The sequence below is a fragment of the Dipodomys spectabilis genome, unplaced genomic scaffold (genome assembly GCF_019054845.1).
Source record: "Dipodomys spectabilis isolate Male_0828 unplaced genomic scaffold, ASM1905484v1 ptg000204l, whole genome shotgun sequence".
In the NCBI taxonomy this organism is placed as follows: Eukaryota; Metazoa; Chordata; class Mammalia; order Rodentia; family Heteromyidae; genus Dipodomys; species Dipodomys spectabilis.
The window spans coordinates 993,125-1,012,568 of NW_024870881.1; the positions used below are offsets into that span (position 1 = coordinate 993,125).

Genomic DNA, 19,444 nt, shown 5'->3' on the forward strand with positions numbered 1-19,444 from the left:
GCTCTACCACTTGAACTACAGCTCCACTTCTGGCTTTTTCGGTAGTTAATTGGTGATAAAAGTCTCAAGGACTTTCTTACTAGGTCTAGCTTTGAACCATTATCTTCAGATAACAGCCTCTTGATTGCTACTGGCTCATCTGGCTGAGTCTCACATTTTTTGCTCAGGATCTTGTTCTTTTTTTTCTTTCTTTTTTTGTTGTTGTTGGTCTCAGGGCTTGAACTCTTGGCCTGGGGGCTGTTCCTCACCTCTCCAGCACTCTACCACTTCAGCCATAGCACCACTTCCCGTTTTCTGGTGGTTTATTGGAGATAAGAGTTTCTCAGCTTTTCCTGCCTGGGCTGGCTTTGAACCGTGATCTTCAGATCTCAGCCTCCAGAGTAGCTGGGATTAAAGGCAAGAGCCACTGGCACCCAGTGTCAGGATCTTCTTATTTATACTTCTCACATAGCTGAGATGACATACACCACTATGCTGAGCTTTTTATTGGTTGGTTCACAAAGGGTCTTGTAAATTTTTTATTCTATTTATTTATTTTGGCGGTCGTAGGGCTTGAACTCTGGGCCTGGGCACTGTTCCTCAGCTCTTCAGCTCAAGGTGAGCACTCTACAGTTTGAGCCACAGGGCCACTTCCGGTTTTCTAGTGATTTATTGGAGATAAGAGTCTCACAGACTTTCCTGCCCGGGCTGGCTTTGAACCTCAATCCTCAGATCTCAGCCTCCTGAGTAGCTAGGATTACAGGCATGAGCCACCGGCACCTGGCCATCTTGTAAATTTTTTTCAATTTTTATGTAATTTTTTTGCCCAGTCTGGCCTTGAACCATGACCTTTCTATCTTGTCCTCTTAAGTAACTGAGATTATGGGCCCAATTCACCAAACCCAACCATAAAAGACAAAACTCTTATTATTAACAAGATTATAGCACTTCATTCTGGTGAAGTACTCACACAGTTTTATGCTTAGCACTAAGCTCTTTGCTTTCGAGGGTTTCATTGTCAGAGGCAAAAAGGAAAGTTGATTATTACCATCAGTTGTATTTACATCTAGCTTTAGTACTGCTTTCTTCTCTCAATTATTCCTAACAGCCACAAATATCTGAGCATGTAGACAGTAGAATGTAGCACAAGGCAGTAGAAGATATGGATGAAACCAAATAGAGTACACCCTCTATGCAAATTTTAAAATTCTGCTTCCTCTTGGCTGGGAAGGTGGCTCAGTGGTAGAGTGCTTGCCTTGCATGCATGAGGCCCTGGGTTCGATTCCTCAGCACCACATGAGCAAAAAGAAAAAAGCCGGAAGTGGAGCCGTGGCTCAAGTGGTAGAGCGCTAGCCTTGAGCTGAAGAGCTGAGGGACAGCGCCCAGGCCCAGAGTTCAGGCCCCACGACCGGACCAAAAAAAAAAAAAAAAATTCTGCTTCCTCTGCTTCACCCACTTTTCACTCGAAAACGTTTGGATGGTCATCAGACTTGATGTGTTACAATGTTTATTTTGTTCCTTCCATTAATCTAGGCGTGGCTCCTTGAACACAAGAAAATATGCTGCCTTGTGTTAAATCATGATTTACAGGTTCATCCAGCAGACAGTAACAATACAGTGTAACAAGAGCATGAAACTTGACAGAGTATACCCAGATGTTGCTCTGAGGAAGTGGGAAGACCCCAAGAGGCTGGCCTTTGTCCATTAGAAAAACCAAGAAGAGCTTCCCAGGGGAGTCAGCCCTGAAGGGGAAGACTTGAAGACAGAGGTGATTGGCTTGGTGGGTTGCAGATAGAGAGTGAATGGCAAGGAAAGAGTTGTAAAGGCCATGTTCCACACAGAGAGACAGCAAGGGCAGCATGCTGTGGGAAAAGCTAGCAAGATCCAGAAGCCATGGGGAATTCTGAGTTTCTGATCGTGTTGGGTAATGGAAAAGAATGGGGTGGGACTTTTTCTGTGGGTGAAGGAGAACTAGAGGCAAGCAATTGCAGGGAAATTGAGGCAGTGATTTAGATGATAAGTGAGTGAGCTAACTGGGAAGGAAGTGAAGGGGTGGAGAGGAAGCCAGGGATAGAGAGGCAGAAAGTGCTGACTGGTTGGGTTGAGGAGGTGAGCCTAAAGTAACAAGGGAGGCTCCCTCAGGTTCTGGTCCAGGAAGCAGGAGGAATGAATGGCCAAGAGAAAACAGGAATGGGAACCTGCTTGAGAGCCTCTGATTTCAGCTTTAACCACGCTGAGTAGGAGGTGCCTGCAGGATATCCAGGTGGACTTGTCCAATGGGTGGTTTGCAAATGGGTGTGCCAAATCTGCTTCTGTAAACTTGAGCTTCATTTACATCCTTGCCTCATTTCTTCCCATCTTTTCCTTCCTGATCCTTCCTGGGTCATGTGTGTCATGTGGTCTGTGTGTGTGTGTGTGTGTGTGTGTGTGTGTGTGTGAGAGAGAGAGAGAGGGGGGGGGGAGCGCATGTGTCCTGGGGCTTATACTCAGGGACTGGGATATGTCCCTGAGCTTCTTTGCTCAAGGCTAGCACTATACCAGTTGAGCCACAGCTCCACTTCTGGATTTTTGCTGGTTAATTGCAGATAACAGTCTCATGGACCCTCCTGCACAAGCTGGTTTCAAATCTCAGTCCTCAGATCTCAGCTTCCTGAGTAGATAGAATTATAGGCATGAGATACCAGAGCCCGACCCAAGGTGATAATTCTTAAGAATAATCACGGGGTCAGGAGAACTCGATGGTAGAATGCTTGCCTAGCATGTATTCAATCCTCAACACTTCAAAACAAAGCTTAAATTAAAGAATGATGACACAAAAAAGAAAAAATAAGAAATAAGAATGATGCCTGGTGGCGATGGTTTATGCCTGTCATCCTCGTTACTCAGAAGGCTGGGATCTGAGGATCCCTAAACTGTGAAATTCTTCTCTCCAATTAACCACCAAAAAGCCCAAAGTGGAGCTATGGCTCAAGTACTAGAGTGCCAACCTTGAGTGAAAAAGCTAAGTGACAGGGTTCCAGGCTCTGAGTTCAAGTTGGCAAAAAAAAAAAAAAAAGAATGATTATAGTTGGATTTGAACTCAGGGCTTCATGCTAATTAACAGCCCTCAACCATTTTAGCCTCAGCCTCACTACTCACCTCTGGTTCTGAGATCAATCAATATGGGTGTGAAGACCAGTCTTGGAAACTCAACTGTCTCCCCACAAAAAACATACAAAACATCAAATGATTTCAGAGGATTTCACTCATGGTCCTTACCTCCATGATCCTTACCTGATAAACTCTTTTCTTTTTTTTGGCCAGTCTTGGGGCTTAAACTCAGGGCCGGGGCACTGTCCCTGAGCTTCTTTTGTGCAAGGCTAGCACTCTACACTTGAGCCACAGCTCTACTTCTAGCTTTTCTGTTTATATGGTACTGAGGAATCGAACCCAAGGCTTCATGCATGCTAGACAAGCACTCTACCACTAACCCACATTCCCAGCCCTTGATGAACTCTTAATCACAAACCCTGGTAGAGCAAGAGAACACCCTGAGACTTCACATGTAAAGCAGAGGAACGAGGAAGTGTGATGTTGAACCACAGGAAAAGGAGGAACGTTGGGACCAAGCAGGGTTTAAGGTTCAGGAAGCCATCCTATCATTTATGGACCTATAGCTCAAGTTCCAGTGACATTAAAGGGTACAGATCCTGAGAGTCACCAGGGGACAGAGCTATGGAGTGGCTCTCAGGTGATGAATCAGCTGAGCAAGTGCTGCCCCTTTAACAGAATGGGTTTGACCAAATCTGAGGTGTTTCATTCAGAGCTACTTCTAATCAGTTAAAAGCAACCAGTAATCAGAGCTCATTCTGGCAGTTGAAGTAGCCTAGAAATAAAGGTCAGATTCCTGTGCTTTGGAGAGGGAGTTGAGGAAATCCAAGAGGGGAGTAGAGAAGAAAAGCCAGACACAGGAAGAGTAATAAGAGATTGATGATTTTCCTGGAGACTTGGTTTGGTTATTTTTCCTTTAAAGATTAAAATCCGAAGTCTGAATGCCAGTGGCTCACATCTGTCATCTTAGCTACTCAGGAGGTTGAGATCTGAGGATTGTAATTCAAAGCCAGCCCAGGCAAGAAAGTCCTTGAGATTCTTATTTAGACTCTTATTTCCAGTTTACCAGCAAAAATCCAGAACTGAAAGAGTGAACAAATGTAGCAGTGGTACTCTCTGGACACTACGTTGAAAATGAATTATACAACTTGTGGGTGGAGCAAGGGAAGGAATGACATTGTTCAAAAAGAAATGTACTCTTTACCTAACTCATAGGTAACTGTAACCTCTCTGTACATCACCTTTATAATAACAATTTAAAACACTTTTTAAGGCAGAACTGGCTCAAGTTGCTTGAGGCTTTGAGTTCAAGCCCCAATACTGACACACAGAGCTGGGGGACGAAGCTGGGGGGGGGGGGGTAAGGACTGTGGTGGCACAAGGAAATAATAGCAATAAAATGCCAAGTTTATTGAAGAGTGTAAGGTCCGCTCCTGGATGGCTAGCAGACTCCACCCTCCTCACAGCAAAGTCCCCACCCAGTACCTGCGTTACCTAGGCAACTGGGACACCTGGAAGAGGTCACATCTGCATCTGCTGAGGTCACATCTGAATTTGATGTGGCCACACCTTTCTCCAACCATACCCTAGATAAGGCCTAGCTCAGGCCCAGATGCCCTCTCTCTGCTCTTTTCTAGCCCTTTCTTAGCTCTTTCCTTCTCTTTCCCAGCTCTCTTCTCTTTCCTAGCTTGCTTTTTCCAAGTTCTTTCCCAGATGCTCTCTTTTCTAGCTCTTTTCTCTTTTCTAGGTCTTTTCGCTCTCTTTCCCAGCTCTCTCTCTTTCCCGGCTCTCCCAGCTCTCTTTCCCAGGCCTTTCCCCACCACGTGGAGGACCCAGATGGCCTGGTGCCAGCTGGAACAATGAATAAACCTACCCCTTACCTGAATACCACGTGCGTGGTACTGTTCTTACCCGGCTATCTCTTTAAAAACCTAACATAAATGGTGCCGTGACTCAGATAAAGGGCTTAAAGTCAGGATAGGTGGATTCCTCTCTGTTTTTTTTTCCTCTTTTTTTTTGTTCTTTCCTTTTTGCTCTGAGGAGTACCCACAGTTCTGACGGCCTTTTGCGAACCCGTCTGTCTGCTGCGGACCCAGCGCATCGATACCATTGCTGGCCTTCACATCCATATCCACACCACTTCTCTACTCTGGTGAGTGAAACTACTCTCTACGGTTCTCTGTTGCTCAGTCTCTGTCCAGACGTAGCGCCATGCCAGAGAGCTCCTACGGCCTTTAGCTGAAAGGCTGGTCACCTCTGAAGCCAAAGAGGCTTGGCTTTGGGGGGCTTGGCCATTTCTCTCTAAAGGGCTCTGGGGGAAGTCGGGACGCTGCTTCTGCCTGGTCAGCTCTCCTTCACTCACCAGACTGACTCTCCTACTCATTTAATGGGGTGCTGCGAATCACGCCTGAGCTGTGAAACCCCTTTGAAATGCCTCCTGCGCTCCCTGGAAAGCCACAGAGCCTAATTTTATGCCATTCTCAGATGTACACAGTTTTTGCTACTGCAATGGTAAATGGTCAGAAGTCTGTTTAATTTCAGGTTCTCTTTGCTCTCTCTCTGCCAGTCATGTCCAACTTTCCCTATCTCTGCCTTTCTCTTTTCTACATTTTGGCTTATGCCCTGAAGAGTAGAATGCAGGCTGGGTCCCAGGGACCCCCCTCTAGGTTCCCTCTCAAAGGCTAGCCAATGTAGGCTTGATCTATTTGTTCAGGGTTTCTTTGCATTTTTTCAGAAATTCGCCATCTTGAATTCACCATCTTGGCCACATGGTGGGTTAAGGGTTTGGCCCCATCTGACCCTTAACCAAGCTTACTACTCCATTCATCTATTCTAAGGTGCCTTGCTAACAAGGTGCTCTTTTCACAGGCCCTGGTAACTGAGGCCCAACTATCTGATGTGCTTTGTTAACAAAGATGTCTAAACATTGTTGTCAAAGTTTTAGGTTTTGAGTTTGGCCTTTTTTGTTTTGTGTTATGTATTCTGGTACTGACTACGTGACTCTAAAATATTGGGCATATCTGTGCTAAGATTCTCACATCTAAGAAGTTTGTCATTCCAGAATATTTGTCAGTCAATTCTTCATTAGAACCAGGTAAGCTCTACTTATACTACTTGATCTCCTTGTTGCTTTAATTGGAAATAATAAAGGGCTTTTGTGGCAAAGATTTTGCTTCAAAGCCAACCCGGGCTGAAAAATCCCTAAGACTCCATCTCCCAACTAACCTGCAAAGAGCCAGGCTAGAAGCATGGCTCAAGACTCTTATCTCGAACCAGCAAACACTGCAAGTTGTACTATAACTCAAAGTGGTTCAGTGCTGGCCTTGAGCAGAAGTGCTCAGGGACAATGCCCAGGCCTTGAGTTCAATCCTTGAATACGAACTGGGACAAGCCATCCCAGCAACGAGCACCTAGACTCAGCCAATCTGGGGAACAAGGGAACATGGAGAGGAGTAAGAGGAGATGATGTCACATCAGCTACTTTGTGCCTGCCCTTTCAAAATTAACCAGAGCCAGGAGGTCAGTAGAAGTAAGAAGCCTGCCCATCCAATGTCTATACCTGTCTACCTATTAACTGAACAGGAATTTATATTCTTGCCTTTGTCACCTGACTTCTCTACCTAGTCACCAGATGTCAGAAGTAGCTAGGGACATTTCTACCAACATTTTGAGCCCCAAGTCCTTCCTCTTGCTGTTTATTTGCTCTCTAGTATTTTTTTTCCAGCCCCTCAATGCTCATGAGACTTCTCCAGACTTCATCTAAGGATTCACGCCACCAAGAGACAGCCACCAAGAGACAGCTGCTGCTCACTGCCTTCTCTGGGAGGGGACCAAATTCCAGCTTTTACCCCTATTGTCAATGCCCCTTGTCAGCAGGAAGTAGCCAGAGAGAATCTGCGCACTATTTCATTATTATTAAAAGGCTGGAATTTAAGGTCCGCTCCTGGATGGCAAGCAGACTCCACCCTCCTCACAGCAAAGTCTCCATCCAGTACCTACGTTACCTAGGCAACTGGGACACCTGGAAGAGGTCACATCTGCATCCACTGAGGTCATCTGAATTTGATGTGGCCACACCTTTCTCCGCCCATACCCTAGATAAGACCTAGCCCATGAGACTCTCTCTGCTCTTTTCTAGCTCTTTCTTTGTTTGGGGAGGGGTCCGGTCATGGGGCCTGAACTCTGGGCCTGGGCACTGTCCCTCAGCTCTTCAGCTCAAGCCTAGCACTCTACCACTTGAGCCACAAGGCCACTTCCGGCTTTTTTCTTATGTGGTTCTGAGGAATCAAACCTAGGGCCTCGAGCATGCAAGGCAAGCGCTCTACCACTGAGCCACCTTCCCAGCCCCTTTTCTAGCTCTTTCTCAGCTCTCTTCTCTTTCCTAGCTTGCTCTTTCCCACCTCTTTCCCAGATGCTCTCTTTTCTAGCTCTTTTCTCTCTTTTCTACGTCTTTTCTCTCTCTTTCCCAGCTCTCTCTCTTTCCCGGCTCTCCCAGCTCTCTTTTCCAGGCCTTTCCCCATCACGTGGAGGACCCAGATGGCCTGGTGCCAGCCGGAACGATGAATAAACCTACCCCTTACCTGAATACCACATGTGTGGTACTGTTCTTACTTGGCTACCTCTTTTTAAAAACCTAACATAAATGATGCCGTGACTCGGATTCAAACCAAGGTGCTGCTGTTCTTACTCGGCTATCTCTTTTTAAACCCCTAACAGAGAGGTATGAAAATGATCTTGTATCTTGTTTATTAGAATTCTTCATTACAGGATAGAAATCACTAATGCTTCCTGAAGGTACAAGGAAGGGCTTTCTTTCTCTCTGGTGCACTGGAATGGCCTCGAGGAAGTGTCCTGGGCCCGGTCACTTCCTGTTCTTCTCCTGACTCTCTTTACTGGCACTGCCTCCCTTCCCACCCCATCCCCAGACTCCTTGGAGGTAGTCAGGCCTTATAGACTCTGTTATCAAGCCTGTGAGCTTTCTCTGCATTATAAACCTTCAGATTAGCATTGTAATGTATAATCCTACAGTCGTATTGTATGATCTTTCATTGATGAATTCATAATTGTGTCTAGCTCTATCCTTAGTTTTAGAAACAATAGCACTAGTCCTTCAGTAGTTCTTACTGTGTGCCCAGTTCTAGCCTAAACACTTTACATATAAACTCATGCCATTCTAACAACACCTGAGAAAAGAGCTTGGCTGAGTCTTTACATAGTGCCTCTCAAGTGCTAAGTGATAGAACTAGGAGTTGAACCCTTTGCATTCAGAACATCCCCACTTCAGATGGTTCTATTGAACAATGTCTGATTTAGCAGTAGTGTGAAAGTGATATTCATTCAGTAGAATGAATACTCTAGACTTGGAATTTTTTTTCCAGGCTAGAGATATGGAAATGGTGGACAATGGTATCTCCCAGTCACATGCTCCCCAGGGCAAGCAGTCAGCGCTGTGTGCGCATTATTGCTCAGCAGCTAGCTGGGCTCAACGTACTTGCAACTTAGGGTATTTTCAACTTATGCAAAACTTATTGGTGAGTCAAGAAGTATCGCTGTTCAGTATGTTCTCAAATAAAATAAAATTAAATTAAAAAAAAAAGAAGTTAAAAAAAAAAAAAAAAGAAGTATCGCTGTTGTATTATGCTTGAACTCAGGACCTTGTAATAGTCTTGCTTAGTATTTGCACTCAAGGCTGGCACTCTACCCATTGAGCCATACCTCCACTTCAAGCTTTAATGATAAATTGGAGATTAGAATCTCAGACTTTTCTGCCTGAGCTGGCTTTGAACCGCAATACTCAGATCTCAGCCTCCTGAGTGGCTAGGATGACAGGTGTGAACCATTAGATAAGAGTCTCACTAATGGAAACAGCAGTAAGGTCTGGGGCTTGCTCTGTCTAGCCAAGACTGCCCTAAGCAGTCTCTACCCCACTTACTTGGTTCCTACCCTGTTCCAGAGGTCTTGAGGTTCTCATTCTTGGTTGGCTTGTTAGTGCTTAGCCAACAAAGACAGGTGAGGCTGGCATCCTGATTCCTATCCACTTCCTGTAAGTGATGCAAGCGGGGAGAGAGGTATGAGTATGAGGAAGTCCCAGCCTTCCTACACTCCACACACCAAGGCCAGGCCTCACCCAAGGTTTCAACAGCTTTGACATGGAGGCAAATGAATATACTCATTGTGTAGGCTGTAAACAACTCCCCCCTCCCCCCTCAGGTGGTGTTGAAGTTGAGGATTATCACAAAACCCTAAGTCCCAGTGTCTCTAAAATGAGTACATTAGTACCTATATTAGTCAGAATGCTCAGAGAAACAGAAGCTATAGGAGATAGATAGACAGACAGACAGACAGAGACAGACAGATAGATAGACAAACAGACAGGTTTTCTGAATAGACATTCAGAAAACCAGAAGTAGCACTGTGGCTCAAGTGGTAGAGCACTAGCCTTGAGCTGAAGAGCTCAGGGATAGTGCCCAGGCTCAGATTCTTTCTTTCCTTCTTTCCTTCCTTCTTTCTTTCTTTCTTTCTTTCTTTCTTTTTGTCGGTTGTGGGGCTTGAACTCTGGGCCTGGGTACTGTCCCTGAGCTCTTCAGCTTAAGGCTAGTGCTCTACCACTTGAGCCACAGTGCCACTTCTGTTTTTCTGAGTAGTTTATTGGCGATAAGAGTCTTGTGGCCTTTCCTGCTCCGGCTGGCTTTGAACTGTGATCCTCAGATCTCAGCCTCCTGAGTAGCTAGGATTACAGGCATGAGCCATCGATGCCCAGCTGATAGATATTCTATAGGTCCTCTCTCCTCTTTTACCTTTCTACCTTTCTTTCACAAAGAGATTAAGAAAAGAAGGTTGTGTGTCTGAAGATCTGAGAGCCAGGGACTGGTCTAGCTTCAAATCCTAGTCTAAAGACCAAGAATGTACATTTTATTCTATCACACTTATTTCTTTTGGCCCAGGACATTCTACAGGAAGATGCATTGTGATTTTTCATCTTTCCTCTTTAGAGTCCTGTAAGATGGAAGTCTTTCTGCCTTCTCTGTCTTTCTGATCACTGGGCTTGAACTTGGCCTGGGCGCTGTACCTCAGCTCTTCAGCTCCAGGCAAGCCATCTACCACTTGAGCCATAGTACCACTTCCAGCTTTTTCTGTTTATGTGGTGCTGAGGAATGGAACCCAGGGCCTCATGAATACAAGGCAAACACTCTACCACTGAGCCACCTTCCCAGCTGCCTTCTCTGTCTTTCAAGACCCACTATTGAAAGAATATAAATATTTTCAAACATCCCTCAATTGGGTTCAATGTCTGTTGATAAGTAGATTCAGAATAGATCCTTTTGAAAAATAATGAAGAGATGTATTCTTCTTTTTTTTTTTTTTGGGTCCGGTCGTGGGGCCTGAACTCTGGGCCTGGGCGCTGTCCCTCAGCTCTTCAGCTCAAGGCTAGCACTCTACCACTCAAGCCACAGCGCCACTTCCCGCTTTTTTCTTTTTGCTTATGTGGTGCTGAGGAATCGAACCCAGGGCCTCCGGCTTGCAAGGCAAGCACTCTACCACTGAGCCACCTTCCCAGCCCGATGTATCCTTCTTATACATCCTATCAGGAAGCACATAATATTACTATTTTTGACCATTTGATTAAAGTGGTGTCTCCTAGGTCTCTCCATTGAAAAGTTTGTTATTCCTTTTCTTTGATGAATAGAGAACGTGTGGAAAGACACTTAGTACCTATGCAAAGGTCATTGTCATCAACTCTTTCAGTCTCCATCCATTCATAACTTTTGTCAGGTGGTTACATAAAAGGGTAAAGAAAGCTAGTATCTGAGTGTTCTCTTGTCCAAAGACACAAATGCTTTTTTCCAGTAGCAGTTTATGGACCTCACCGTCTGAAATCACTTGGAAAAGAAATGAATGTTTATCACAATAGAATAACCAGCACTGTGGTGCCAAAGAAACAAAATTCAGTTTTCAAAACTTGCATTCAAATCTTACCCAAGATTGACTCTCCCAATCACCCCAAAACAACAAAGCTAGCACTACTGCTAACCCTTTTTATAGATGGGGGAAATGTATACATAGACTACTCTATGCTGTTTCTATTGTCTTTTCTCTAATACACATTATCGTAATACCTGCAGATAATAATCTGCAAGCAGACAATAATAAAACTATTAAAGATTTAAAAGAAATTATCTCTGGGAATCTTATTTTCCCAGAATGGATTTCCTGGAAGGTCTTTGTAGACCCACAAATGTTGCCAAGACCTTACCCAGGCCAACCCAATGTTTGTTTTCCATGCCTTTGTTTGTCTTACTTACCTCACTGGGTTTCATGTTAACCTACCTATCATAATAGACACTAAGTCCTAGTGGGTCAACTTTGGTGTCAAGAACTTCCCTAAAGGGCCAGGCACAGTGGTTCACTGTTGTAATCTCGGCTATTCAGGAGGTAAAGGTCAGGAGGATTGTGGTCTACTCCAGGCAAAAAAAAAACCAAAAAACTTAGATCCCATCTACTTAGCTAATAAGGCTAAGGATGGTGGTATGTGTCTGTCATCCCAGCTATGAGGGAGAAATAGGTAGGAAGAAGATGGTGTAAAGTTGGCCCTAGATAAAAATGCACCTGTAATCCTAGCTACTGAGGAGGCCAAAATGTGAGGAGTGCAGTCCAAAGCCAGCCTAGGCAGGAAAGTCCATGAATTTCTTAGTGCCAATTAAGCACCAAAAACCCAGAAATGGAGTTCTGGCTTAAAATGGTAGAGTGCTAGTCTACAGCAAAAAAAAAAAAAAAAACAGCTTGAGGATAGTGCCCAGGACCTGAATTCCAAGCCCCACAACCAACAACCCCCCACCTAAAAAAATTAAATATGAGGCCTTATCTGAAAAATAAAACAAGGACTGGTGGCAGCAATACACAAAAAAGGCTAGTGGTATAACCCAAGAGGTAGAACATATTCTTAGCAAGTCCAAGCCCATGAATTCAAACTCCAGCACTGCCAAAGAAGGAAGAGAAGGAGGGGGAGCAGGAAGGAGGTAAGGGAGGAGGAGGGGGAGAGAAAAGGGAGGGGGAGGGGAGAAGAAGGGAGGAGGACTACTAAGAGGTACTGCTGGCAGGTTGGCCCCGAAGTCCTATTTTGTTTTTCTGTTTTGTCTTGCTTTATTGTCCAGCCATCTTAACTATGCAGCTAATTACCATACAGTGTTACTTTCCTGCTAGCCCCACATTTAATTCTCCTGGCAGGTGTGTAAAATATGTTAATTGGAGAGAAAAGTCTCAAGGACTTCACTGACTTCAAACCAAGATCCTCAGATCTCAGCCTCTTGACTAGCTAGGATTACAGGTTTGAACTACCAGAGCCTAGCACAAAACCTGTTAAGTCATTTGATCATTATGTTCATCTACAACAAAGCCACAGGTTAGTTGTGACTGTGTGCGCGCATGCGTGAGCACAAATGCACGTTTCAGTCCTGGAGCTTTAACTCAGGACCCAGAAACTGTCCTTGAGCTTCTTTTGCCCAAGGCTATTGCTCTACCACTTACTGTTCTTTGTGAGTAGTTTATTAGAGATAAGAGTCTCACAGACTTCCTTGCATCAATCGGCTTCCAACCTCCATCCTGAGATCTCAGCCTCCCGGGTTGCTAGGATTATAGGTGTGAGCCACTAGCACCCAGCCACAGGTTGTTCTTGACAAGGCCAGAAGTAGGGTGAGGTTGGCCAGGTGCCCACTGTGCAAAATTAAGGCAGATAATGCCTCACTTGCAGTATTTCCCCTACACTTGACCCAGAAAGCATATACTCTCTTAAATTTCGTACCTCAATCTTTTTGTTTATTTTACCTCACCCTAGTCCCAGCCCTAGCTCTTGGGGGTAAGCTGATCCATGAAAATTTAAGCTTCATAACAATTCAGTTTAGAACTTATATGTAAATCCCTGGGACACATCAGAATGTAGAGCTTTTATGTAGTGCTATTACATTACATTCTATTTGCAATATTAACCCAGGGCCTGGGACATGCAAAGAAAAGAAATTTTTCTACCACTGAACTTCACTGAGCTAAGCCCAGGAAATTCCCAGTTTTCTTTCTTTAACTTTAGCCAGTGAATAAGCCAACTGGCCCTGCACCGATTCTTTTCTAGCACTGTGTGCTGAACACTGAAGAGCAGACTGAGGTAAGCAGTGTCCAAAAGTGTTCACTGCTGGGGAAAGCAAACCACAGGTAAGGTAAGTGAAAAAGGTCAATAGAAAAAAAAAAAAAATGGGGTTTTCCTGGAAGCAGAGTCTAATCCATCTATATACTTTTTTTTTTTTTTTTGCCAGTCCTAGGGCCTGAACTTTGGGGCCTGGGTACTCTTCCTGAGCTGCTTTTCCTCAAGGCTGGCACTTTACCACTTGAGCCACAACACCACTTCCAGCTTTTTCTGTGTATGCAGTACTGAGAAATTGAATCCAGGGTTTCACACATGCTAGGCTAGCACTCTACCACTAAGCCACATTCCCAGCTCCATCCATATACTTTTTATTTATTATTTTTTGCAGTGCTAAGGATTAATGTATGTTAGACAAGCCCTCTACCACCAAACGACACCCCCAACCCTTCTGTGCATTTTGAAGCCTTGAAAAACCTTGTAAATGCTTAGTGAAGATTATTTTTTCTTTTTGTGGTACTGGGGATTAAATCCATGATACACAAGTACTCTGCCACTAAGCATGGGGGAAAGGGGAGAATTTGAACTAAGGGCCTGGGTGCTGTCCCTTAGCGTTTTCACTGAAGACTGGCACTCTACCATTTGAGCCACACCTCCACTTTTGGCTTTTTGGTGGTTAATTGAAGATAAGAGACTTTGCTAGCGGTATGGTGGTAGCTCACACCTGTAATCCTAACTACTCAGGAAGCTGAGATCTGAGGATCGCAGTTCAAATCCAGATGGGGCAAGAAAGTCCGTGAGACTCTTACCTCCAATTAACTACCAGAAAACCGGAAGTGGCGCTGTGGCTCAAGTGGTAGAGTGCTAGCCTTGAGCTGAAGAGCACAGGGACAGTGCCTAGGCCCAGAGTTCAAGACTAACAAAAATTTTAAAAAAAAATTTTTAAGAGACTTTCCTGCCTAGACTAGCTTCAAACCATGATCCTCAGATTGCAGCCTCCTGAATAACTAAGGTTGTAGGTGTGAACCACTAACACCAGGTTGTCTCTTCTTTTCTTTTGGGTGATCTGAATAATGGAAGTTAATTAACTTGGTTAACCAACTAGTAAATTACCCAGGATTTCGTGTGTGTGTGTGTGTGTGTGTGTGTGTGTGTGTGTGTGTGTGTGTGTGTGTGTGTGTGTGTTAGCTCAGGTTGGCTTGGAATTTACAATCCTCCTGCATCTGGGATACTGAGATTACAGGTATCTACTATCATGATGCCTGGCATTATCTATCTATCTATCTATCTATCATTTATTTATCTATCTATCTATTTATTTATTTATACTGTTCTAGGATTGTCCCTGAGCATTTTTTAATCAAAGCTAATGCTTTAAAACTTGAATTACAGCTGCACTTCTACTCATTAGATGGTAAATTAGAGCTAAGAGTCTCATGGATTTTCCTGCCCCACTGATTTTGAATTTGCCCTCTGAGTAGCTAGGATTACAAGCATGAAACACTGGTGCCTGGTGAGCCATGATTTGTAGAGGAACTGTTACTGGTAGATACAGTGTTCCAGATGTTCTTGGGTTCTTAGGTACAGTGTCTAAAACTAGACATTGCTCTAGAGCCATGCAAAAGAAAAAGTATAAAGATAAGAAAAAAGTATAAAGAAAGTAAAAAGTATTTTTAATATATATTTTATTGTAAAGATACTGTACAGTGGGGTTACAGTTACATGAGCAAGGTAATGAGTCCATTTCCTATCAAGCATTGTTACCTCCTCCTTTGTTTTTCTCCTACCATCCCTTTCCTCCCCACTTCCACAACTCCTCCTCCCTCCCCCCCCACTCCACACATAGTGTCTTGTACATCTCATTGTTACAATGGGTCAACCTGTATCCTTATTTCAGCATTTTTTTTATTTCTCTTCCCCTCCCCAAATAGAAAAATGTATATACAATATGCAGGGCACTGGAATCAAATACAGTGGCAACAGGGGTTATACCATGGGGGAGGAACACACAAAGAAACAAAAAAAAATCACATAGTACATTATAAGTACATTAACAAGAACAGCAAAAAAAGATAGAATGTCTTGTGTCCCTATCTTGGGGTTCATTTGACTTAGCATCAGCTTATATGGTCATATGTACATAGCTTTTGACCTCTTCTGCTTGTCCTAGACATATATTAGTTATTGCAGAAAAGGGAAACCATGGGACCTATGTTTCTTTGGGTTTGGATTACTTCACTTAATATAATTTTTTCCAAGTCTTTCCATTTCCTAACAAATGGGGCAATGTCATTCTTTCTGATGGAGGCACAGAATTCCATTGAATATATGCATACATATATATGTATATATACATATATATGTACATATATATAAATGCATATATATGTACCATATTTTCTTGATCCATTCATCTACTGAGGGGCATCTGGGTTGGTTCCATATCTTAGCTATGGTGAATAATACTGTGATAAACATGGTTGTGCTGGTAGCTTTAGTCTGGCATTGTTTGTGACTGGGTAAATGCCTAAAAGTGGGATTGCTGGGTCATAGAGGAGCTCTATGTGGAGCCTTTTGAGGAACTTCCATACTACTTTCCAAAGTGGTTGAGCAAGTTTACACTCCCACCAACAATGCAGTAGGGTTCCCTTTTGGCCACATCCCCTTGCAGCATCTGTTGTTATTAGAGTTCTTGATTTTTGCCATTCTAACTGGGGTGAGGTGGAATCTCAATGTCGTTTTGATTTGCGTTTTTGTGTTTTTTTGGCCAGAGAAGTTGAGCATTTCTTCATGTGTCTATTGGCCATTCTTATTTCCTCTTCAGAGTAGTCTCTCCTTAAGCCCACTTATTAATCAAGCAGTTGTTTCTTTGAGGATTTGTTATTGGGGGATTTAATTTTTTTGAGTTCTAAGTATATTTTAGATATGAGACACTTGACCATTGTATGACTAGTGAAGATCTCCTAATCTATGGGCTTTCTATTGATCTTGCTAGCTATGTCCTTTGCCATGCTGAAGCTCTGCAGTTTCATGCAATCCCATTTGTCCAACCTTTCTTTGATTTGTTGTGTTTCTGAGTCTTTATTAAGAAAATTTTGGCCTGTGCCAATGAACCCTGGAGTTTCTCCTATTCCTTCCTGTAGTTTTCAGGGTGTCTGCTTTGACTCCGAGGTCTTTGATCCATTTGGAGTTGATTCTCTGCAGGGTGATATATGGGGATCTAGCTTTAGTTTTCTACAAGTGTTTAACCAATTTTGCAGCACAATTTACTTTCTTCCATTCTATTTTTTTTTTAGCTCTCTTATCGATGATTAGGTAGCTACAGGTCTTTAGGTTCATTTCTGGATCTTCAGTTCTATTCCATTGGTCCTGAGGTCTGTTCTTATGCCAGTACCAAGCTGTTTTGATTGCTATGGTTTTGTAGTAGAGTTTTAAGTTTGGTATTGATATTCCCCCAGCACTGTTCTTTCTGCTAAAGAATGTTTTTGCTACTCGGGGTCTTTTATTGTTCCATATGAATTTTTGGATTGCTTCTTCTGTTTCCTTGAAGAATGAGGTTGGGATGTTGATAAGTATGGTATTGAATTTGTAGATAGTCTTTGGCAGTATTGCCATTTTCACGATGTTAATCCTTCCAATCCAGGAGCATGGGGGGTTTTTCCACTTCCTTAGTTCTACTTTCCTTTTTCAGGTTTTTAAAGTTTTCATCATAAAGGTCCTTCATTTCTTTAGTTAACTCCCAAGTATTTTATTTTTTGTGGAGCTATTACAAAAGGAGTTGCTTTCCTGAGTTCAGCCACGCTCTTCTAGTTATTGGCATGCAGAAAAGCCACTGATTTTTGAGGGTTAATTTTGTATCCTCCTACTTTGTCAAAGTTTCTGATCAGCTAAAGTAACTTGGGAGTGGAGTCCATGGGATTCTTTAAATACAAGATCATGTTATCTGCAAAACAGTAGAGTTTTACTTCATCTTTCCCTATTTGTATCCCCTTTATGTTTGCATCTTGTCTTATTGCTCTAGCTAGGCAATCTAATACTTAATTGAAGAGCAGTGGAGAGAGTGGACATCCTTGTCTTGTTCCTGAATTTATATGAAATGACTTTATCTTTTCACCATTAAGTATAATGCTGGCTGTTGTTTTGCATATTGAGGAATGTTTTTTTATTATATTGAGGAATGTTCCATGGATTCCTAGTTTTTCCAGAGCTTTCATCATAAAGGGGTATTGGATCTTGTCAAATGCTTTTTCTGCATCTATTGAGATAATCATTTGTTCTTATCCTTGCTCTTGTTGATGTGATGAATTGTTAATTAATTTGCATATATTGAACCAGCTTTGCATCCCTGAAATGAATCCTGTTTGATCATGGTGTATGATTTTTTTGATGAGTTGTTGAAGTTGATTGGCCAAAATTTTGTTGAGAAGTTTTTCATTGATGTTAGCAAAGAAATGGGTCTATAGTTCTCTTTCTTTGATGAGTCCCTGCCTGGTTAGGGTTATGATGCCTTCATAAAAAGAGTTTGGTAGTGAACTTTCACTTTCAATTTCGTTGAAGAGTTGGAGGAGTATTGGTGTGAGTTCTGCTTTGAAGGCCTTGTAGAATTCAGCTGTAAATCCATCCGGTCCTGGGCTGTAAAAAGTATTTATTAAGAAAGCAAAAGTATACCTCAAAAAATGAGATGGGAGCCAGGTGCAGGTGGCACACATATGTAATCTTAGCTACTTAGGAGGCTAAGGTATGAGGATCTTAGTTTGAAGTCAATCCAGGCAGACAAATCTGAAAGACTTCTAACTCCAATTAACCAGCAAAAATCCAAAATTGAAGGTGTGCCTCAAATGATAGAGGGCCAGCCTTAATCGAAGAAGTTAAGGGAGAGAATCAAGCTCTGAGTTGAAGCACAGAGAGAGAGAGAGAGAGAGAGAGAGAGAGATGGGTAGTTCAGGAAGGGATTGACTGACTGAAAGTAGAGTTTGGGTTTTATCCAATGGAAAAGTTTTCGTTGGTCCAAAACCCATCCCCTAATAGTTTCACCACTGCCCAGAGGCTGTGCAAGTGTGGGAAGGCCTATGTCTAGGCATTTGACCCTCCCCTTCCCAGTTTAGTTTCAAGGTGGGGAGTGGGCTCCATAAGGGTATAGGACCGTTATCTTTCTCATTAGCCTACAGTGTGGGCATCTTGGATTTTAGAATGGAATCTGGTAACCCAGGGCATTTCTACATTTCTGCAGAATTCATGCCTAACCTCCCTGCCCAGGCTGCCATTAAATCTGGTGTCAGTAGCTGACTGAGGAGCCTGAGATCTGAGGAATATGATTTGAAGTCAGCCCAGGTAGGAGTCCTAGAGCCTCTTTTCTTCAATTATTTACTAGAAGTGGGAGCTCAAATGTTAGGGCACTAGCTTTGAGCAGAAATGCTTAGGAACAGTGCCCAGACCCAGAGTTCAGGCCCACGACTGAAAAAACAAAACAAAACAAAAAACCAAAAAAACTTCTTCCCATTCTCCAGTGAGCAAAAGGGAAAATTGAAACCTTAGTAGAGGAAGTTGGATCCTAAAATATCCAAACAAAGGCAATGTTCAGATAAATTATAAAATAGTATGCATGTAAAGCTTGGACTTAAGAGGCTCACAGAACTAATGAACATTCAGACTTGCAGTACCACACTAATTTGGTTGATCGTGGGGCTTGAACTCTGAGCCTGGGTATTGTCCCTGAGCTCTTCAGCTCAAGGTGAGCACTCTACCACCTGAGCCACAGCGCCACTTCTGGTTTTCTAGTGGTATACTGGAGGTAAGAGTCTCAAGGACTTTCCTGCCTGGGGCTGGCTTTGAACCATGATTCTCTGATCTCAGCCTCCTGAGCAGTTAGGATTACAGGCATGAGCTACTGGCACCTGACCCATGAGACTTTTGTTGTTGGTGGTGGTGGTGGTTGTGGGGCTTGAACTCAGGGTCTGGGCCCTGTTCCTGAGCTTTTTCACTCAAGGCTAGTGCTCTTTCACTTTAAACCAAAGTTCCACTTCTGGCTTTCTGGTGATTAATTGGAAATAAGAGTCCCATAGACTTTTCTACCCAGGCTGGCTTCAAACAGCTAACCTCAGATTTCAGCCTCCTGAGTAGCTAGGATTACAGATGTGAGCCATTGGCACCTGGCTCCATGAGACTTTTATCTCCAATTAACCAGCCAAAAATCAAAAGTCAAGGCATGGCTTAGATGGTAGAGAAAAAACTTTGAGCAAAACC

General features: G+C 43.3%; 1 protein-coding gene across 1 annotated transcript in view; it reads left to right on the forward strand.

The window, feature by feature from the left end:
- Positions 1-19,444, forward strand: part of Slc28a3 (solute carrier family 28 member 3) — a 114,923-nt gene that overhangs the window by 22,971 nt on the left and 72,508 nt on the right. The window lies entirely within an intron of this gene.